The sequence below is a fragment of the Microtus pennsylvanicus genome, chromosome 6 (assembly GCF_037038515.1).
Source record: "Microtus pennsylvanicus isolate mMicPen1 chromosome 6, mMicPen1.hap1, whole genome shotgun sequence".
In the NCBI taxonomy this organism is placed as follows: domain Eukaryota; kingdom Metazoa; phylum Chordata; class Mammalia; order Rodentia; family Cricetidae; genus Microtus; species Microtus pennsylvanicus.
In genome coordinates this window covers 39,633,312-39,657,051 of record NC_134584.1, presented here as the reverse complement: position 1 = coordinate 39,657,051, position 23,740 = coordinate 39,633,312, and the positions used below count along the sequence as shown (strand labels likewise).

Here is a 23,740-nt window from a genome sequence, read left to right as displayed (position 1 = left end):
CCATTCAGTTCTCCCTGCGCGGCTCATAGCTTCTGTGCTGTTATTGTCCCAGTTCAAGTCACTCCCCTCTGAACCGTCACCATCCCATTGTCCCATCATCATATGACTATAACAGGTCAGTGGGATGCTGTAGCTGTTCTTTGACATGATGTTTTAAGTCAGTGCTTTCCAACCCATGGGCAAACCTCTATCTCCAAAAATATTTACATTATGATTCATAACAGTAACAAAAGGACAGTTATGAAGTATCAATGAAATAATTTTATGGTTGGGGGCCACCACAACATGAGGAACTGTGTTAAAGGATCATAGCATTAGGAACCTTGAGAAGCATGGTTTAAGGAGGAAAATCTTTTATTCTACACCTTCCAATACAAAGGAACTGAATGAACTGTTCCTTGTGTTGTTCCAAGACTATACCGCCTCTGCTTCCGGCTTTCACACTGGCTCACCTTTGGAATTAGTACCTTCTGGTCCACACAGAGCTTGTTCCCTCCTTTCTTTCCACCTGTTATTAGTAAGATCATGGTCTGCACAGTATGTAGCGATCAGCCTTCTGTGCCGCTTCAGTCTGGCGCCCACGCTCTTCTTTCCTCGTGTTTGTCCTCTCGGTGGCACTTGTCAGCATCCGACATGTCTTCACCCAACTGTAGTCTGTCTTTCACATCAATACCAGATTTAAAAAGGCAAGGCTTTCTTCTCTGTACTAGCTCCGGCATCTAGAAAGTTCTAGGCACATGATAGTATTTGATTATTTGTCCAGCCATTAAATAAATGGCCCTGAAAATTTGCCCCCAAGAGCAGGAGCTTGAAATGGTTCTTGTAAGACCAAATAGAATGCTTTTATTGAAATCTTTCAATATCCTACTTTATTATTTCTCTAAATTTATTTGCACAGTTGAACATGGAAAGGTACTGGGAGTGCTGATTAAATTACCTCTCAAGGTTGATGAGTCTTAGGTAGTCATAAAATACAGAGATCGTTAAAATTGCCTGGTTATAACCTGGCTGGCTGAGCACACACTCCAGTGAGCTCTGCTAGGGAGCTACTGTATTTCCAAGAGCGCTGCTAATGTCTTAAAGACATAAGTACCTTTAACCTGTACTGATGCAATAACTTATATACAAATATAGAAAAGATTCCAGTTAACCGTGTTAAGGAACATGAGTGATGGAGACAGGGAGGGACCAAAGCCATCTCCCTCCAAAGGATAAATACACATAGAGTCATTGCACTCAGTAACTGCATGACTTCAGAATAACCACTTCATTTCTATGGACTTCAATTCCATTATCTGTGAAGGGAGAGGCTTAGAATATAGTATTTATGAGGGCAGTTATCACCCCCCCACACACCTGTCCAAGGATGCTAAGAAAAATCTCACCTTCAGATTCTCAGATAAAACCTCTGTAAAGGGCTAGAAAGGGAGGTGGGTGACCTGTTAAGAGCATGTATTATTCTCGCAGAGAGCCAGGATGTGGTCCTAAGAATCACATTAGATGTCTTACAGCTGCCTTTCACTCCAGTTTCAGGGCATCAGATATCCTGACCACCACGGGCATCTGATTGCACACAATGTACACAACCACATGCAGAAACACACACAGATGCATATATAAAAATAATAAATCTTACAAAATATTCTGTTAAATTGAAAATCTCCTTGAGGGCCAGCTTCTTTCTCTGCAAAATGGAAAGGATGTTTTGGCCTAAAGCAGATTCTAAAGGTTCCTTTTTGTGTGTGGTTTTAAAATTTGTTTTGCTTTCTCCTTATTTTCATTATGCTTTTTGGATTCCGCCCCACCCCCCATATAGCCACTGTGACATTAAATCTCTTACCCCTCTCCCTTTTTTTCTGTCATTTTAATTATATTTTTGATTACTTATTTGAAGTTGTGGCCACACATATACATAGAAGATGAGGCCTACACATGCAAACTTTTATGTAGGTGACTGCCAGTCATGCCTTGGAACAGTGCTGGGGAGTAGAGCCCACTCCTGAGAGCTAAGCTTGGCTCCTTGAGAGACTGATGACATAAGAATGCCGACCTCCCTCTTCAGCCTCAGTTCTGGCTCACTTGAGAAACGGCAGCCTATTCCTGCCGAGGGTCTGCTTCTCTGAATCCTGTGACAGTTTCTGGGTGGAGATTCAGGCTGGTAGCCTGTTCAGCTGACTGCTCAAAGGGGCTGCACACGCCTGTGTTCCTTGGGTTTCACAGGTGCAGAAACAAAGAAAAGAGAAGTGTTGCTACCTCATTTTGGTGCTGTGTTTGAGATGTCCTGACAGAAGCCTTCATGAAAGGAACTTCAGGTTAATGTTTAACAAATGTGCGTGGGCACTGGACTAAGGTGGGGGCAAGTTTCTGGAAAGATGTTTATCAAATTTACAGTCCTTTGTGTGTGTGTGTGTGTGTGTGCGCGCACGCGAGCACAGGTGCCTGTGCATGCCAGAGGTAAACAAACCTTGGGGCTATTTCTTAGGAGCTGTCTACCTTAGTTATTTTATTTTTAATTTTTATTTATTTTTTAATTTTTTAAATTTTTTTTCCACCTTAGTTTTTGAGATATAGTCTGGGGCTTGCCCATTAGGACAGGTTGGATGGACTGTGGGCCCCAGTGACCTGCCTGTCTCAGCCTCCCTAGCAGTAGGATCACAAGTACACACACCTACTCTTGGTTATTCATTTTCCTATTGTGTGAGCTCCGGAGGTCACACTTAGGGTCTCACACTTATGTAATAAGCACTTTACCGCTGAGCTCTCTCCCCGTTCTCCTCAAAGACGTAGCCTTCAAAATGGGCATAAGAAACAAACAAATCCCCAAACAAACAAAAACACCAGTCAGAACAAAACAGGTGGGGACTAATTTTTTCTGAGAAGAATGGCTGCAAGCGGGCCAGAGGGGACGGCACAACGGCATAAGCTCAGAGCTGGTCTCTGATCAATGCAGCGTGTTCCTAACTTTACAAACCAGGTTCTAGACTTGACTGGACAGACATGAACTGGCATCCTTCATAAGGTTCTCAATGGTTCCACCTCATCCTCACACTAGCACCTGATGTTGATGGTGTTTACGTCTGAAGAAACTGAGGTTCAGAAAGGTCCTGTTGGTAATATACATGTCAGGAGAAACTGAGGCTCAGAAAGGTCTCAATCTGGCTCAGAGTCACGAGAGGAAAGGTGGAATTTAGATCCAAGTATTCCATCCATTTCCCTCTTCTTGACTGAATCCGTCATGTGACAGTCACATGATCGGGCGAGTGACACTGGCAAATATTAGCTGCCACTCTGCAGACCCAGTGTGGATTTTTTCCCAGAGCATAGCACCATAGAAATGTAGATGCATTTTCATATTTAAAGGTTTTAGAGAGAAGTAATCAAACTGGGAAAGAACAAAGAATCTGTGTTTGAGATTATAAAGGGAAGTGGTCACAAAAATTAATATTTCAGGGATATACATATATACACACACACACACACATATATGTGTGTTTTATATAAACCAGTCGTGGTTGTGTGTGTGTGTGTGTATGTCCCTGAAATACTAATTTTATATGTGTATATGTACATATGTGCATATATTGGGCTAATAGGGCAGTTACTCTAGGAAAAGATATGTTTGTATTCTGTCCTGGGTAGTTGATACACTAACTCTTAGAGAGGTTATAAAAATATACAAAGTGATTATATTTAGAATTAATTTTAAAATGCCTTCACTGGGACATGCTGACTGAAAGCGTATCAAACACGTTGGTAATCAGGGAGCGGAGGCTCATACTGTGTGATGATGATCTTCCCCCATATGCAGACCAACAACACTGGGCAGCCAAGGAAGCTGAGGCTCAAGAGCGAGTTGTGGATGCAGAGAGTTTGTTCTTGCCCTCGAAGACTAGGATGGAGTGTTTGATCATCAGAGGACACCAGGGATGTATTGCCCACTCCCAGGAGTCCTGAAAGAGAGACGGGGTGTAGGGAGGGATGAAGCGGATGGATCAGGCACTTATTATAGTGCATGTAATAAGTTTTGTGTCAAGGACACCCACATGTTCACATCTACATTTCACTATTCTTACTTGGTCGCATTGATGGATCCATCCGGAGAGCAGTAGTTTATGAGTTCTGCATAGGCTGTGTGATACAAACATACCTAGGAAGGATGTAGAGTGTCAGTTCAGAAAGTTCTTTCTCAGCTCTTTCCAAGTAATTCCTGGTCCAACACAACTCCCAGAGGCAATCTGTAGCCGTGTGTATGTCTCTGCCTTACCATTGGTTAGTTTAGCCTGTTTAGGAATTTTGTATTAGAATCATAAAACATGTGCTTTCTTGCATATATTCTTTTACTTGACATAATATTTTTGAGATGCCATTTTTAAAAAGCTGAAATAATATCAGTTGGCCTTTAGAGATTCTTGAATTGTTAGCAACTTTAAAAAACACCAGGAAAGATCTTTTTTTTTAAAAAAAAAAAACTGAGGTGGAGAAGATGGAGGAGAAGAAAGTGACCCTAATGACAGCTACTCTGGCCTCTTCATTTTCTGATGACCAGTCCTTGTAAAGGTCGTGCAGGTTGAACTGAAACCGGAACCCAGGTCTCCTGACCCTCTCTTGAAACTGTGAGCCAGGCAGCTGAGAGCCGTGGTTATTTTGAGCCACTGCCATGTGAGACTAGAGAGTTTCGACAGAGCTTTGCTTTAGAGGATGTGAAACTACACTAACCTCATGTGACAAGAAATCCTTGGAGGCCTTGGTGTGGGGCCAGGAGGGGAAGTCTGACACGGCTTTTGGTTACGGCTCCACCTCTGAACCCACTGGCCTGGGGTGACTTACGGTGAACCTTCACATTTGCAATAACGAGATGCGGGGCAGGGAAACCTTTTCTACACTGGCATGCGGAAGGCAGGGCACTGCTAAAAAAAGGGTGACGGGGAGGGGGGTGGGACTATAAAAGGCACCTTCAGCCGCATGCCCCTCCCAGAGCAGAGGCCCTGGAGCTGAAAACAAAACCCTTGGGGGGGAGCGATGCTGTGGTTACAGACACAGCCTTTGTGTCTTGTAGGCATGTTTCAATTCGGCCCCAGATGACAATGACCTGGTAGTTCCTGCCTGCCAGCTGTTGGCTGGCCTTTGTGAAAGTCCCCAATCTTTGAGCCAATGCCTTGTGGGCAGGTATCCATATCATGAGGCCAACTGGCACTGTTGGCACCTTTGTTGGTGAGATGAGCACCGTGACTTGGGACAGAGGTGGCCGATCCACTCTCCCTACCAGCTGGCAGGTGGGAGCCTGTGTGCAGGTGCCCTGGGGAGGGGGGGGGAAGGGAGTTCCTGTTGTCATGGTAACTGTTCAGAAAGAGGTTTCCTCCCCGAAGGTTGGTTTGGTCTCATTTCTGCCAGGGGAAGAAACAGAACCACAGCAGCCAGACCATGTATATCAATGTATGCCTCATCTGTTTTGAATCATTGCTTCTAACTGGATCTATTATTAGGGTCTGGGAGAATCTGAGGGCTGGTGGATCTGTTGGGGGATGTCATGTCATTGTAGTGACGACCAGGTCACCGCACCAGCGAAGTCCCTAAAGAATCAATCCGGGGTCTACCAACTAGAGCAGGACAAAGAATTCCAAAAGCTGTTTTTTTTTTTTTTGTTTTTTTTGTTTTTTTTTTTTTAAGGCAGACAGGCAGGTTGGACGAGTTCTCTGGGCTATTCCGGGATATGGAGATTAGTCACCCTAGATGTCCTTTGGCCAAACTGTCCTGGGCACAGGGGTGAAGGGACCCTTGTCCACTTGCCGGTGCTGGCAAGTTTTCCACAGTGAACTCATTATAAAGGCCCACACATTCTCGCCACTGCTGCCTGCCCTGTAAATGTTCCACCCATGCCTTTACCTTGGACAGATTTCCTGGCTTTGATTGGAAATGCCAGCTTCTCTATCTTCCTATTTCTGAACCTCACTGGTAATGAAAGCTCTTCTCACCCAAGTCACCGGGCTGGGTGTCAGCGATTTTCCCGTTCAGCCTCCTGCTCTCCTGTGTGTGTTGGTACAACGATCATCGGGTTCAGGATGCCTGCTGAGAGAAGTATTAGCATTGTGTTAGTGCAGGAACTTCTGGGTTCTGGGGGAGTTGTGCTCTGTTCTGCCCACTGTTATCTTAACAAAAGCGCTTGGATGAACTGGTAGGTACCTAAGAATGGGAAATATTTTTTTCTGGGTCAGCCCTGAACACGTTGCCTGCAAGTGGTTCGAGACTCCTCAGACTCCACCCTCCTTCTTCCCAGCATCCTCTTAGTCTGGTTCTCCCTGCCCAATCTCTTCCTGCCCTGCTATAGGCCAGTTAGCTCATTCTTAACCAACGAGAGGAATACATATTTACAGTGTACAAAAAGATTGTCATACAGTGTCGCTCCTTTCACCTTGCCAGTCTGGTAGTAAGAGATCATGCTTCATTGCTGTGGGGCACGATTATCTTTTATGGTTTCTGGGTTACACTCTCTTCAAATGAGCCCCTGATTTATATAGATGTGAGGACCAAAGCAGGCTTGTGTAGAATGTTGGGAGTTGGAAGTGGAGGAAGCAATCGGGAAAGGAGTATAGGTGGTCACACAGGACTCCGTCTCGGGTGGTGGGTGATGCTTGATCTGAGATTGCAGGATGAGACCTTTCCCCGGGATGAAGGTAAGCCCCACTCTGAAACCGTTTTTCATCTTTCAGGCTAGTCTCAACCTCAGTAATTCTCAGTGGTCTCCTGGTCACAAGCTGTGATGATTACCCAGTGGCCCTAAGAGGCACAGGAAGGCACAGACAAATGGCACTCTGCCTTTGAAATCTCTGCTGCTAATCTGGCTCATTTTCCTGGAATCCTTGCAGAAATGGAAGTCTTGGGTTATGATTTTCTTTAACCTTATATAACTAATTCCCCCCTCACTGAAAGAATCTGCAAATATCTATTTGGAGGTTCCTTCCTTCAGAAAAGGCAGGCTAGCCGGAAAAGCTGAATGCAGCCTGGGTGTGTGGCTTAATTGGCAGTGCGCTTGCTGTGTTGACTAGCTTTATGAGAGGAGGAAACCTCGACTAAAACAAAATTGGCTCCATAAATGATGCTGTAAGCAAGCCTGTAGAGCATTTTCTTAATTAATGGTTGACAGGGAAGGGCCCAGCCTTGATTGGGTGGTGTTATCCCTGGGCTGGTGGTCCTGGGTTCTATAAAAAAGCAGACTGAGCAAGCCAGTAAGCAGCACCCTCCATGGCCTCTGCATCAGCTCCTGCCTCCAGGATCCTGCCCTGCTTGAGTTCCTGTCCTGACTTCCTTTAGTGATAAGCAGTAATATGGAAGTGTAAGCTTTCCCTCCCCAAGTTGCTTTTAGTCATGGTGTTTCTTCACAGCAATGCAAACCCTAACTAGGACGCTTGTCTAACATGCATGGAGCCACACACTGTGTAAACCAGGCAGGGTGGCCCACAGCTGGAATCCCAGCACTTGGAAGGAGGAGGCAGGATGATCAGAAGTTCCAAGTCATCTTCAGCTACAAAGCAAGTTCAAGGCCAGCCTGGGCTACATAAAACTCTACTTCAAACATATAAACAGAACAAAGAACTGAAGGCCACCACATTATAAACTGAGACTTTAAAAAGTATTCTAGTAATTTTGTACATTTATACCATTAATATGTTTTTGCTTATCCCCAATTTTAAAAGACCCAACTATAGACATAACAGTGTTTCAGGATTGTTGAGTTTTTGTTAGTTTTTTTTTTAAAATTATGATCTGTTATCATTTCTCTTTTTTTACTCCTCCTTCCTCATCTTCCCTCTTCTTCTTGAAGATTGAGTTTTCCGTTGGTGAGTGAAGCAGTAGAGATAGTACAAGGACTATCTGTCTGGACCTCAGGCACACTACCTTGGGCAGGAAGAGTCCTTATATTTGCAACAGCGATGCTGAGGTTTTGTATTCCATCATAATTCCTCAGTGGGAATGCTGCACGGAGCACGGCCTTACTTTGGGGATGCCCTATAGATTGCAAGGGCAAGGGCAGAGTACATATGAAGGAGGTAGAGCTCAGAGCATGGCCAAGAACAACAGAATTGATACTGAACATCAGAAGGGCTTGGGGCCGGGAGTGGAGTCACTGGCAACCTCACAGCAAGAACGTCCTGTGGCTGAGCCTCTGAAATATTGACACACTCACCAGACTTTCTACAGCTCAAGTAATGATACTGATGTAGCCACGGAAAAGGTGACCCCAAAGCCTGGACAGCTCCGGATCTTATCGGAAGAAGCAAAGGAGGAGATGAATGGACAACAACAATATGGGAAGGATTCAGTGATACTGTGTCGGGAAGTGATGGACGTTAGAAGGGAAGTAGGCAGGTGATATCTTTCCAGGCCAGCTCCTGGAAGCGAGTGATAAGACTGTAGAATTAGGGCAGGGGTTTGGAAAGGAGACGTGGTAACTCTTTCTGGAAGGCTTCTAGGTTTTCACTGGTGATGTTTTTTTTTTTTTTTTTTTTTTTTTTGTCTGTCTGCTTTTTAAGCCAGGGACTCATTTCCTGGGATGGAGCAATCCTCCTACTTCAGCCGCTGGTTGCTGGGACAACAGGTTTGTGTCACCCGCCCAGCTTAGAAAGCACGATTTTATAGGGCTGAAATGTATCATGGTGCACTAATCCAGCGCATTGTTTGTAATAAGATCTTATAGGAAATGAATTAACATTGCACTGGGATTGAACTCCAAGAGTAATACAATTCCTTGGGTTTCCGCTTGCATCATTTATCCCATAATTATAATAGTTTAAAGTCTAAACTTAGCATGCAGAGCCTCTGTGTGTGTGAGACAGAGAGAGAGAGAGATTGTGTGGGCGTGTGAGTACATGACATCAAGTGACATTTCCCTCCTCCATCAAGCCCTAAATAAGCAACTTATTTATTCTCATGTTATCCTTCAATTCATTTTTCAGCTCACACTCAGCCTCTGTTCATCAGGAAGCCCGGGAAAGGCTGAGGCTAGGCCTCTGATGGCCTTGACAAATGGGACTCCGGACTTCAACTGGACACTTCCCACCCGAGAGCTGCCTTGACTTCCTGCTCACAAGTGGCCAAGGGAACCCAGTGTCATATGGTGAGCACACGGGAGCCGGAAAACAGACATGGGCTCCCTGCTAACTTCTGTACATAACTTAGAGCCTGGCTTTCTTTTCCCTGCAAGAAGCCTCTGTAGAGAATTCTGGGGAAATGCAGCGTTCAAGTTTTGATGTGGATTTGAGGGTCATATTGGTTTAGAAAGGCTTTGGTTTAGAAATCTGTCCTAGAAAAGAGCACATGGACTTTGGTAAAAAGGTTATAATGATAGTAATAATAATAATAATAAGCTCTTTAAAAGAAGATAATCATCTAATACATTAGAGAAGTTAAGAAGCAGTAGCCTCTGTGCCCACAGGGTCTATGTTCCCTGCACAGGAAACTGCATTGAGTCATCCTCCTACCCAAAGTCAATTGCAAAATGTTAAGCAGCTCTCTACGGCCAACCATAAGGTTTTCTATGTACTACATTCTGGGGTTGGGAAGCAAGTAGAACTCTCCAGCATTGGGCATTACTTTATATTACCTGGTCAGAGGCTTGAACATGACACTATTGTGCAATTGGTTTTCTTTCTCAGTTTTACCTCCTCTCTTGTGAACAACTTGAATGAAATCCAGAAGGCATGGCCAAGTATCTGTAGGTGGCATGCATTTGGGAGAGTCCTCGAGTTCTATCAATGTACTAAAAGAACTCCACAGGTTAGATGAACAGGCTGGCAGGAGACTAGAGTTAAAAGAGACATGAATATTAGGCTTTAGATTTTCAGACTATCAGCTGATTGGCTTAACAGCAGTTCATGTGAAAAGCCTCATGTGCTTTATCACTAGGGGAGTTCACGATCATACGATGGAAGTGAAGTCTTAGGGTACACTGGAGCAAGGAGAACCCTCCATCAAGGACAGCCCAAGTGATTCTAACTTTGTCTTGCTTGTCTTGGCTGAGTTCCCTAAGACTTAGAGGGTCCAAGATAAACAAGTCACTTTGGAGACAGCCAGGTGACACCAGGCATGTAACCGTATCATCTATGAAACTGTGGGGCAATACACGGAAGGAGTCATAACTTGGCACTCAATGGAAGTGTTCGGGGAAGGTGGAAATTTTTATCTGAAAGGTTGAACGTTTAATGGAACTAAATGAAATTCGTCTTATGTTTGGGCAAGGCCAAGGTCCATGTGTGATCTCACTGAAGGAGTGAATTCTCTAATGAGTAAGGTTTGTTCAAAAGTGGAGTAGAACCTAGGCATGACTGCTCATGCCTAGAAACCCGGAAATCAGGCAGCCAAAGGAAGAGGATCACGAGTTTAAGCCCAACCTGGGCTACATAGCAACACCTTGTCAACAAACAAACCACAAACAAAATGGCTGGGCTAGCAGCAGAGAGCCCCTTGGATCCTGAAGAATAAAGTCAGACCCAAGCTTGCTATCAGGAAGGCTAATATGGTCTGAATTTGGAATGGTTCCACAGGCTCTTGCTTTGAGGACTGGGTTCCCAGCTTGCAGCGCTATTTTGCAGCTATATTTTAGGAAGTGGAGCCCACCTGGTGGTAGTGGATCACAAGGGGCAGGCCTTTTAGGGTGATATCCATCCCCGGTTCTGATCTAGCTCCCCCCTTCCTGCTTGTTACCAGGTGACAGACTGAGCCACTCCTGTAGAATCCCTTTACTGGTGAGGTTCTCTAAAGGCCTGATAGCATGCATGTGCATATTAAAGGGGGGTGCATATTAAAATTGGCGTGGCTTGCAGGCTGAGGTCCAGGTAGTCAAATAGTGGCTGTCTCTAGAAAGAAGGGTGAAGAATCTGGTAGTTATTCAGTCCCAGTCTGGTGCCAGACAGTCTATAATGGAGCCCAGAAGAAACAGATTGATTATAATATCAGTGAACTAACTACTCAGCAGCAGGATGGATGAACTTGCCAGCAAGTATGAGGGCAAGCAGGCAAAAAGCAAAGGCCTTCTTCCATGTCCTTGTACGTGGGCTGCCAATAGATGTTCCAGAGATGAAGGGTGGGTCTTCCCACCTCAACAATCCAATCTGGGGGGAAGAAAATTTCTCACAGGATGCTCAGCTGCTAAGGTTTTTATCCAGATGTTGTCAGGTTGACAGCCAAAATGAGCCACCACACCTGCCGTGATGGACCAGGACTCTGAAACCACAAGCTAAAATAAAGACTTCCTTCCATAGCATAACTAGTTTCTGTCTGCCAGGTGGTTTTTTTAAATTTTTGTTTTGAGATTATAATTTAATTATACTATTTCTCCTTCCCCTCTCCCCCCAAACCTTCCCACATGCTCCTCCCTGATCTCCTTTTAACTTGTGGCCTCTTTTTCCCCTACTTATTATTGTATGCCTCTATGTACATGTGTGTGTGCTCCTACACACAACCTGCTCAGTCTGTACAATGCTACCTACATATGTGTTTCAGAACTGAACATTCGACCCTGGACAGCCAATTGGTGTGCTTTTTTCTGGGGAAGGCCACCTCTCCTGTCCCCAGCTTTTCTCAGTTGCCTGTAGCTCTCTGTGTAGGGTTGAAGCCTCTAGGCTCTCTCCATCCAGTTGGGCATGTTCTTCGGTGTCATCGTTGTTCGGCTCTCATTTGGGCAGTCATGGTCATATTGGTGACAGTTTGTAGATGTGTAACAATCACACACACACACATACACACCTAACTAACAGAGGCAGCGAGAGCTGTGCCAGCTCTCCTTTTCAGGTTCGGTCCACTGCAAAACCCCTTTCCTTCATTACACCATTAACAAAGAATGGACACGTGAATATTAATGACTTATAAGTCTTCACATCTGGAGTCCGGGGCTGTTACACTCTGGTAAATTTTTACTAAGTAAGTGTCCATGTCTGCTTATGTGCACGTGTGCGTGCATACCTGCTTGAGTGCCTGCATTTTTGCGCGTGCGTGCGTGTGTGTGTGTGTGTGTGTGTGTGTGCGTGCGCACATGTGGCTAGAAGTTGATGTCTGGAGTTCTTCTCAATCTCTTTCTACCCCACCTCCTTCTTGAGTCAAGATCTCCCTCTGAACCTGAGCTCGCCAATGTATCTAGAGGCTGGCTTCCCCCAGGAGCTGCTGGGATCTTGTGGACACCTCCCCAGGGCCAGAGTAGGAGGCCTGTGCTCCTACATGTAGACAGTATGTAGGTACTGCGAATGGAACACAGGTCCACATGTTTCCATGGCAAGCACTCTATAACTGAGCTACCTTCCATCTTCCACGAAGAGCCATACTTCTATTCCTGTAGATTTGCCATCTTTCATAGATTCCATCTGTAACAAGATTTTAAAGAGAGACTGCGGCAGGGGATTGACTTGCATCTTTTGAATGAAAACACAAAGAAATCTCTGTATCCTGTGGGAGCAGGAAATCAGAGGTGGTTTGTGCTCCCTGGCTGCTCTGGAAACTGTGCTGGTCAGTTTCCCGTGAGTGATGGGATCATCTCCAGAGGGCACAGGAGAAATAGTATGGCCCTGACTGCTGTTCTTCTGTGGAAGAGGGGACTTGGGCCCTTTCTGGGTTCATTTTACTTCAGCAGAGGAAGTAGACTACGAAGACAATATTTTGGCTATGGTGGCATTGCTGTGTTCTCAGGCTTGGAGAAAGACTAAAGTTCCCTTCTTTTGTCTCTGCTAGCAAGGAGGGTGGGGCAGGCAGGGTGCCTGAGACAGTAGAAGACAGGAAACCAACAGAAGAGCTGCTTCTTCAGGAGATGGAAGAAAGGTCTGGAAGGAAGGGGCAAATTGGGGAGTGTTTCCCCCACTCCCCTCATCTAGCAGGCCCCTGGAGACTCTTCTCAGAATCCGGCACCCCTCTCGTTAGTCTCTTTGCAAGGATGTGCATGGCCCTGAGGAGTTCCTGAGGAATCCTGCAGCTGTTGGGGCCTTGGAGGAGATGGGCAGCGTGTCTCCCAGTCCTTGTTAATCCCACAAATGGCCCATTGAGGGGAGTGGGAGAAGGGAGAGGCATCCAGGATTGCCCCTGAGGTCCCTCAATGGGGGTACTGTTCAGGCTTGGGTGGAGGCCAGCCCTGACCCCATGCTGGTTGTTAAGGCTTCATTCTTCCCCAGGAGGTGGCTGCAAAGGCAGCGAGCAGCTGACGCTCCAGGGAAGGGGCTGCTCTTGTTCCTCACAGGCCCCGCTGACAAATGAGGGGAAGTGCTTCCTCCTTAATTATGTCTGTTGTTCATTGCCTTCACATCCCAGGCATCTTTCCTGTTCCTTCTCTTTCTTCTCTCACCACTCAAGACCTCAGAGTCGTGGGCTTTTCCTTTCCCTCTCCAGTCTTGCATCGGGTAGGAAACAATGCCATTTTCGTTTTTCCTTTTTGCAGCAATCCCCTCAGGCAGCTGGCTTAAGAAGTAGAACAGGAATGGCTGTAGGGTTGGCTGTTTTAGACACCTAGTGCCAGAACCTGTTGTTGGAACACCTGCTGCTCTTACTGCCCAGCCACCCTTTCTGGTGGCATTACCTTGGTTTTCATTCATCCTAATCCATCCAGCCAATGGACTTCGGTTTAGGAGACCTGGCCCTGGGTTTAGGAGAAGACAAAACTTCTGCTAGTAGGTGGCAATCTCTTTTGGGTTTGCACAGTGGATAGTTGGGACTACACTGGGCTGAGTCATTGAAACCTGGAAAGATTGTGCTGGAAGTATTGAGAAAGAGACTATGTCTACTAGGCTGCCAAAATGGTACTATCTAACTGGGGAGCCATGACAATCATCTCTGCTGCCACTGGAGAAAGGCTATTTTGAGAAGAAAGCTGGCTAGTTTTTAACAACTTGACAACTTCCCTCCTCATTTTAGAAGAGGGAGCATCCATCAAGAATATGTCCCTACCAGATTGGCTTGTGGGCAAGCCTGTGGTGGATTTTCTTAGCTAGCTATTGATGTGGAAGGGCCCAGCTCTCTATGCGAGGTGCCATTCCTGAGTTGCTAGTCCTCGGTGCTATAAGAAAGCAGGCTGAGCAAGCCATGATGAGCAAGACAGTAAGCAGCTCCCCTCCATGGTCTCTGCATCAGCTCCTGCTCTGACTTCCCTCCATGATGGACTATTTCCTGGAAGTATAAGATGAAACAAAGCCTTTCCTCCCCAAGTTGCTTTTGGTCATAGTGTTTTACCACAGCAATAGAAACCCCAACTAAGACATCCACAGAGGAAAACTGAGCCAAAGCGACAGCTCTCTGATAACTCAGGGTGGAGACAGGATTCCTGAAGCTGGAGCTCTGGTCCTTGTGCTGTGTTGGTCAGCGTATTCCTTCTTATTGTCTTGTGTCATTTGAGCGGAGTTTGCCCACCTCTCTCTTATTCCCTTCTGTTCTGTTCTGTCTCCCTTCTCCGCCTCATCCCCCCCCCCCCGACTTATTTTTGAGATATGGCCATCTATGTAGCTCAGTTGAACTTTGAATTTGTTATGTAGCCCAGGCTGACCCCAAACTCGCAACCTTCCCAATTTGGCCTCATGTGATTTCTGAGACCACAAGCCTGCACCACTACATGCAGCTGAAACTGGATTTCCGTCAGCTACAACTGAAACTAGTATACCTGAGCAACAGCAGAGATATATTTTTTCCTGCTTCCAACTTTCCACTGAGACTACCCTTATTCAATAATTTGCAGTACCAGAGATAGGATGCACTAACGTCATTAAAAAAATCTCAGACTTGATGGAAAGAAGATGCATGTGTCTGGTGTGCTCTGGCTAGACAGGCTCCGCTAGGCCCCCTCGCTGTTTCCCAGGGTATTTCTGGCTTTTTCTTTGGCCCTTCGGTGGTTTTGTAAACACTCCACCCCTATACTAACTCCCCTTTGATTTGATGCCCAGAATAAGTTTTGTTGCATACGCGGAACCTCAGTGGCTACAGCATTTACTCATTCAGGGTCTCCTTATATAACCCAGGCTGTCTTTAACTCACGATAAAGCCTATTGCCTCAGCTTCCCCAGTGCTGGGGTCACAGGCCCACTCTACTAAACCTAGCTGTAATTATTATTTTTGAATTTTCTGTTTTACTGTCTTAAAATGTTTGCTTTTCAGGGAGAAACTGTCTTCCCTGAGACTAGAGAGTTCTTGGAAGTAGCTCTTCTGGCATATGTAAATCAACCAACAGACTCACCATGTTGCTATGCCATCAACCCCGTTAACTCTCACACAAGAAACCAGTGTTCACCCAGCACTGAATGTGAGGTCCTGAGTTATGAGGCATGTCCACTTCATGTGGCATGTCTTCACGGGGAATGTATTAAAATTGTTCTTTCTATGTTATTGGCTTTTCAGTGTTATTACTCAGACAAGCGTGTAAGTTAAAATTCCCTGTCACACCAGTGGAGGAGGAGTTCTCCACTGTGGGGCAAGTGTTAAGGCCTAGTCTTGTTCGCCGTCTTGCCTATTATATCAAGCACAGAGTAGGGAAGGAATAGATTCTCAGTAGCTGGTTTTTGAGTAAGCACACGGGTTTAAAAGTGAAGGCAAAAGGTCTTGGCATGATGTTTTTGAGTTTTGCCAAATCCTAACATCGTGCTTAGAGCCTTTCTCTGCCCACCAGACCTCAAGAATTGCCCTGTCCTCAACCCATAGCCACATCAAACATATTTCCAAATCTTCTGGGAAGCCATCCACTCAGCAGGCAGACCTCTGATCCTGCTTCAGAGCAAGCAGGGCATGATCCGAGTTCAATCAGGAGAATTCTCCTTGGAGAGAGTTTGTCAAGACCGTTGGCTGGCAGCCTCCATGCCTCCTAAGTTCTGGCAGCCTCCAGTCCCCTTGAGCTCCCTCAGTGGGCAACAGGTTCTGTGGACAATCTGTCCATTGCTCATGGGCTGCAAGGGCAGTGATATGACTGGGGAGGTCTTGATTTGCTAGTCCCAAGCATGTGAGTGTTATCAGAAGCACACTGTGCTCACAAGTCCCTTTACATGGAAACCAGCCCAGCCAAGGCCATTTCTCAGTTCACAGTTCAACAATAAAGTGATTTGTTTACTGTGGTTTTTTTTTAAAAACCTATGAGAAGTTCATGGAATTGTGTGAAGTAAGTAGATCATGTTTTACTACAACCGGTACTATCAGATTGACTGTCAATCAAATCAATTAGAGATAAAGTCCAAATGGAAGAGAGACAGCAAATGTCAACAGAAGCTTCTCAAAACTTCAAACTGTCCTGATACCCTATTCAGGGCCAAAGACGGAGGGAAGACAGAGGCGAAAGCTCTGTGACTTCTGGTATCTTGAAGGAAGGGACTTGTCCTTGTCTTAGAGGAATGTCTGTGGAGACGATTCCCTGAAGATGGTGTTTTTTCTGTTCCTTGGATGTCACCTAGTTGATATGAGTCCTCTTTTCCTATTTAAACAAAGACAGGTTTGGTCACTGGGAAGATTCCTAATTTTAAGAATGAGGCATGAGAAGCCACAACTGTCACACTTGATATGCTGAGATCTCATTGCTTTGAGGTCTAACCTAACCTTCCATTAAACTGAGCTAGTGGATTGCATGTCTTAATCTTTCTAAGCTCCAGTTTCCTCATCCATAAAGTCTTCAGGTCCTTGAGCCGGCTAATAAGAAACTCCTTGTATACTCTTTAGTTCCCACATCGTAGACTCCGGGAAGCATCAGTCACATGTATTGTTTAATTGACACAAGTGAGTCCATTGCTTCAAAGGACTGTGGACAGAAAAACTGCTGAGCCACACTAGACAAGAGATGACAAATTTTGAGAATCTTTCTTTGGCTTTTTGTGCAACCTCAGTCACCGGTGTATGTCTGGAAAAGGGGAGACACTGGACTTGGCATGACAGAGGTCATCAGATAAGAGATTGGAGGGCACATGGCTGGCCAGAGGTTCCAGGACCTAGACAGGTGACTCACCTAATGAAATGAACGAACGAAATAAATCAAAAAGCCACTCAGTTTGAGGCTGCATAGGTCTGTAGGGTCTATAAGGAAAGGCAGATGCTAGGCTTTGAAATAGTAACAAACCAGAGGATGTTATAGGGTGGAGAAACTTTGGGGGGATGGAGAGATGGATTTACAGTGTTTGGGAAGAGAGCAACGAATTCAAACTTGCAGCAATTTGAGGTTTAATTCTTTACGGTTTAATGTTAATGCAGACCAAGACAAAAAGTCACATCTGATAAAAGATGTTCTTCCTTGGATCTAGGGCCATGCTGAGAACTAGTGACCTTGGGATCCCTGCAGACGGAGGCTGATGATTCTCGGAAAAGGAGGTCAAATGACAATGCCTCTCCCTTACCACACAGCTTTGACAGATGATCAATCCCACTGAAATGCCTAGAAAAGGCTTCACGTATTAGTGATATAGATGCTATGAGAACAAACCATTTGGAGTCTTGGAAAATCTTGCACTTGAGTTTGGTCTTTTCTTGATTAGACTTTAACACCTCTTTCTGGGTGTCACTCAGGTGATTTGTCTTCTATAATTCATAGAGATATGAGCCTCTGGTATTTCATAGCACAGACTCATTCTATCATTCTATTGGAGGAAAAAGAAATGGTACAATGCAAACTGAGCAAGCTGCTACTAAAGGAGACTTTCATTTGTTAATCATGAATGATTTGGAACAAGAGCAAGTTAAAATAAGTATTTCCAGTCAAGGTTTGGGATGGTATGATCTAATATCTTCAGAGAAACAATGGGTTATGTAGAGACCTATGGAAATTGATTTATTATGTAATTTGGCTCCAGCAATTATGGAAACCACCAAGTTCCTTGGTCTACCATCCATATGAGGAGAAACAGGATTGCTGGTGGCATAGTGTCAGTCCAAGCCTGAGGAAGGAAGAAGCAGGTATATCTGGGGACAGAAGACAGGAGGTAGGACAGCTCAAACAGGGAACGTGAATTCTCTCCTTTTTGTTCTAACTAGCCATAAAGGACCATAGATAGCAACAATGCATATACAATAATGCTAGCCTGTGGAGGTGACAGTATCTTCTCTACCCATCAAATCAAACACTATCTTTTCTAGACATAGTAAGAAATAACCTTTTACCAACTCTCTGGGCATCCCTTAACCTAGTCAACTTGAGACATACAGTTCAGGTCAAGCTTCGAAACAACGAGAGTGTCCTGAGAAGAAGTGTCAATTCCTAACTTGTCAGCATGGTGGGTGTGGGTTTAAATGTTAAGGAAAAGCCTGCCCTGCTGGGGAGTGGGGCGTGCTGGGAGCAGGCTGTTGCTGGTAAAGTTTCCATCCAGTCTGACTAAGTGGGATTAACTCCCCCATCTGGGCTCTTACAATCTCCTGTTGCCCTCATCTCTCTAACTCCTTGTTTTACCTCTTTACAGCCTCCTGGACCCCTAAGGAATTTATTAATGAGGTCCAATTATGAGAAATGTCAGGGTTTTAATCAACTTTGAATGTATGGTTGAAAGGTCCAGCTCAACCTCCCCGAGAGGATGCACATTAAACACAATTTGCTGCGGATTACAGAACAGATTTCTTGCTGCTCCCCAATTTCATTCCTACAGGCCCTTCCTCACCATTCATGGCACCCCCACTACCCTCTTCTCCTCTTCTTCCTCCCTCCCCCCTACTGTCACACAGCAGAGAGTTTCAGCTATCTTCCACCCCTCCCCACGTCTTGAAGCTACAGGACAAGCAGAAAGCTGTAGCCTCGTAGCCCTGTCTGGCTTCTGTCCCATCCTCTCCATTCTCACGGATGGGTTTCAGCTAGGCGCTCTGGCGAGACCTTCCACGGCCATTTCCATCCTGGTCTCTGACTATTTCCTCTTTCAGAATATTTTTGAAGACAGATTAGAGGCTTGACAAAAACACTTGGAGTAACCCTTTAAGCAGGTTTCCCAAACACCAAAACCAAAGACTTGAGTGAGAGAACCAGCCCTGAATACTGTTCTGTTGACCATTCCTGATGCTTCAAGCCCCATAGGACAAACCGCGGGTCCTCCCTGCCTGTGGAAACGACAGGTTTCCGGGACACGGTCTCCTGTACTGCCCCTTGCCCTGGGAGTCACAGCTTTCCTTCAGCTGCTGTGGGAATGCCACACGTGGTATTCTTGCAGCCACTTCCTCTCCTGGGAAAAGGCTGGGCTCCACCCTGTGTGGTTTCACAAAATGATGCAGGCTCCTGGGAGCCTGTGGCCATGAGCTGCTAACATCCTCCCAGCTCCTGCAGGCCTGAAGAAACCTCTGCTCAGCTGATTAAACATTCTTCAAGGGAAGGCTTTTAAAGGGACCATTGCGTAGTGTTGCCGGGTTTTCCACAGCTAAGCATTTTCTTTTTACAAGGTGGGAAGGGCAGTTTTTGCTTTGTATTTAAATGAAGCGAAGTAGGTTAGGAGATTGGCTTTCAGAGGTGGGAGTTTCAACACAGTTGTTAAGTAATGCTATTTATTAAAACTTTAAAAAATGGACAAAAATTATTTTAGGCACAAAGTCAATAAATCCCGAAACTTCACCAATTCCTCATGATTTCACTGTGTTTTGCCATTCTCTCCATTTTGGATTATTTATGTTTACACTCTGTGGTGTGGAAGCACTGTGGAATGGTGAAGCATTGTCATTTCTCTGTAAGGACATTGCTGTCACGACGGAAGTTTGATGTTGGCCATGGTGCAGGCATTCCTACATTTGAAATTGATAAATGCTGCGAAGCAGGGCTTGACCTATTTAGGACTGTCTGGGAGTCTAAATTTAGGGAGATGATGGAGAAGGTGTGGGAAAATGCCAGTTAAAACTTTCTGCCCACAGCTGAGCATGGTTTCTCAAGCACATTAGCACTTGGGATGCTGAGGCAGGAGGATTGCAAATTCTAGACCAACCTGGGCTGCATAACAAACTCTCATCTAAAAAAAGTCTTTTTAAAGTCTAATGAAAGAAAACTTTTAGAGAAGAGGATGCAATCAGAAAGAGGATGGTGGTAAAACAAGTAGGGATAATGGGGGGACATGGGACATGATCAAGATGTATTACATGCTTGTGTGATGATATCATAATGACACACATTATTCTGTGTCACTGTCTCCTACTGCTTTAGTCTGTGTGTGTATAGTCGAATAGCATGCAAAACTGAGAGAGTATTAATTCTGTTCTTAAAAACTCCTGATTTAGCAAAGGGGTCAGCTGCGTTGCTGAACACCAAGTGAAGTTCCAGCAAGTTCCAGCCTGTGCTGATTCAATTTCTTCTTACATAAATAAATGATTGCCCAACAGCCATGCTAGAACTCCACTTGGCTGTTAGACATTCTCCAGTCCTTCATTTAGTGGCACCATGGTCTTTGATGTCATGGCAATTCTTATCTTTTTCTGGTTGTTTCTCTGTGATGGGCTTATGTTCTTAAACCATCATATTCCAAGAGGCTGAAGCCACATATATTAGGAACTTCAAAGGTCAACCTGTCCAGTCTCCTTTCACCAGATGGCTGGGAAAAGGGAGCTTTTTCTATTTAGTTCCAGCTGGAAGCTGCCATACTGTGAAGAACTCAAGTGTGACTTGTGTGACATGGCCCGGTGTGCAGCTTCTACCCTGAGCTCCTGGCAGCACATGGTGGCAGTGTGTTTGTGCTGTGTGTACACTGACTGTGCGGGTCTACTTACAACCATATCTGGTCATGGTGGCGCACACCTTTAATCCCAGTACCGGGGAGGCAGAAGCAGGCGGATCTCTGTGAGTTCAAGGCCAGCCTGGCCTACAGAGTTCCAGGACAGCTAGGGCTGTTACACAGAGAAACCCTGTCTCAAAAACTAAAGTATGTGTGGCATGCATGTGTGTGTGTGTGTGTGTGTGTGTGTGTGTGTGTGTGTGTGAGAGAGAGAGAGAGAGAGAGAGAGAGAGAGAGAGAGAGAGAGATCTCTTATCTTATGGGGTTGGAGAGATGGCTCAGTGGTTAAGAGTACTGGTTGTTCTTCCAGAGGACCCAGGTTCAATTCCCAGCACCCACATGGTGACTCTAACTCTAATCCCCAAGGATCTAACATCCTTTTCTGGCATTTGCAAGAATACATGTGGTACACACACCCGCATGCAAAACACCTATATATGTAAAATATATAAATAGATACATAAAAAAGAACACATTCTCAAAGACATGGGTGGGCTCACATTGCTAAAAGAGAGAGGCATTTCATAGCTGGAATTTAAGTCCCTCCACCATGTGAGTTTCAGCCCATCCTTTTATCTTTTCAAGATTCAGTGAAAATGTAGGTAATGTAACACATCTCATAGGGTTCTTGAGATGATTAAGTAAAGTAAGGTACCTGTGTATCTTAGTTAGGACTATGTTGCAGTGATAAAAAGCTATCATCAAAGGTAACTAGAAGAGGAGAGGGTTTATTTCATTTTACAATTCCACGTCCATCACTGAGGGGAGTAAGGGCAGGAACTCAAATAAGTCAGGATCCTGGAGGCCATAAGTGATGCAGGAGCCATGGAGGAGTGCTGCTTAGTCACTTGACCCCCATGGCTTGCCCAGTCTGCTTGTTTATGTCACTCAGGACCTTCAGCCTAGGGGTGGCATTGCCCATCATGAGCTGGGCCCTTCCACATCAATCAGCAATCAACAAAATGCACCACATGTTGCCCACAGAACAATCTGGAGTGGGCATATGCTCTCTTCTAAAATGGCTCTGGCTCGTGTCAAGTTTACGCAAAGAAGCTGGCACAACGTAGTATTTCACACAAGCAAGTATCCAGAGGATAATAATTGCTATTAGAGCATTAAGTTTAGGGGACATTTCCTAGAATGCAAATCCTGCAGGACAAGTGTCTTCCCAACGTTTACAACATTTTAAGCATCCCATGCAGCTTTTTTTTTTTAACATAGCAGGAAAAATTCTCATCTAAGCATTGACATGTTTAGGGAGGAGCACCTATAAAATCAGTTATCCTCTTTGCCTATCAACAGATAATGGGCACCACATTCTTGGTCCCATATATTACCAAGAAGTTCTGATTATATATATAATCATATATATATAATTGTATAAATATCTCAGTATATATAATCATACATTATATATTTGGTTATATACATATTTATATACATAATATATGTCTTTGATTCTCTATCTATCTATCTATCTATCTATCTATCTATCTATCTATCTATCTATCTATCTTTGATTACTTATGCCTTTGGTTTGCTGTAGGATTGTGTAGCTAGGAAACCCTGGTTGTTGTCTTGCAGTCTACAGACCGAGCAACAACAGAAAAAGCCCTTGCTCTGTGATCTTTGAGCTAGGATGCACTTGCAAATAGACATTTGCTTAGAACATTTACCATTAGTTTATTATCAGGAGGTTTGTTCTTTTAACCACTTGTATTTTACTTAAGGGAAAGGTAATCAGTGGTTGGCCATTGTTTTATATTTATATTCAACAGGGGACTGGAAAAAGCTGTGGCCTGTAACTCTCGGCTCAGAGACCAGGCTGAGCTTTTATCTCTAGTTTGTTCCACCCAGGTTCCTTTAGCTTTGGGTGAGGCAGCTTTGGCCACCATCCCTGGGATCTGTTTTGTTTATTTTTGCTTCTCTGCTCGGAAAGCAAATGTGTAACGCTCCGTTTCTGCACTTATTTTTGTATCTCCTCTTGTCAAATCAGTGCAGAGTTCCTACACACAGTGTGCAGAGGTCGCTGTTTATTAACGGCCTTCTCTGAGTTACCACAGCCAGCCCTGATTAGGGCCCCTTTCTTTCTCCTATCCTCTGTCACTTAGGGTTCTGGCCAGTGCTGTTCAGTTAGGTTGTGTGCTATATTCGCTGATTTTCTTGTTGCTGTGACAGAATGCCCTAGACACACAAAGGAGGAAGAACGAATTTGGCTCCTCGTTTCAGAGGTGCCCGCCACTCATGGCTGGAAGGGTATGGCAGGACAGAGCAGTTCATCTCAAGGTGGGCAGGAAACAGAATCCCAGGGACTCCTTTCTAGGTCTGCCCCTCCCATTTCCTCTTTTATCCCATCCAGGTCCCTAGTCCATGGGTGGTACTACTCACATTCTGGTGGGTCTTAGTCCTCTGTAGACAGAACTTCACAAACATACCCACAGGTAGATCTTATCAGTCTCCTAGAAGATTCTGGATAGCCAAATGTGATTTTGAACTTCTGATCCTCCTGCCTCCACCTCCCAAATGCTGGTGTTACAGGCACATGCTACTCTACCCACTTTCTGTGGTGCTGGGGTTTGAACCTGGGGCTTTTTGTATACCAGGAAAGCACTTTACCAACCAAACTAGATCCCCAGTCCCCTCAATGAAAACTATCACTTTTTCATGCCCATGTTTTCCACTGGACCTAAAGCAGCTCATTGTAAGGGTGGCGTAGGCCTGTCCTATAGAGAGTCCTGCCTTCTCATAAGGCATCTCTTCTCAAGGGCTCCACCTGCCTCCATCAGGAAACTCCTTGAAGGACAGCTGTTCCTCAGAAGCTCCCAGTGTTTCTGTGGAGTGTCAGGTCTGCAGAGTGGAGCTGGCAGCAGCCCTACACAGCTCACTTAGTCTGGAACTACTGAAATGGCCACTGACTCTGCTGCTCTGCCTCTGCTCTTTCATTCAAATCGCAGAGTAGCATAGACCCAGACGTGGTGGTGCACTTGGGAAGCAGAGGCAGGCAAATCTCTGAGTTGAAAGCCAACCTGCTCTACGGAATTCCAAGACAGGCAGGGCTACACAGAAAGATCCTGTGTTGAAAAACC

At 45.1% G+C, this 23,740-nt stretch overlaps 1 long non-coding RNA gene across 1 annotated transcript in view; it reads left to right on the top strand.

The window, feature by feature from the left end:
- Positions 1 to 23,740, top strand: part of LOC142852806 (uncharacterized) — a 79,548-nt gene that overhangs the window by 19,809 nt on the left and 35,999 nt on the right. Inside the window, exon 3 of the long non-coding RNA XR_012910999.1 lies at positions 8,952 to 9,112. This is a non-coding gene — a long non-coding RNA (uncharacterized LOC142852806). The remainder of the gene's footprint in view (positions 1 to 8,951; positions 9,113 to 23,740) is intronic.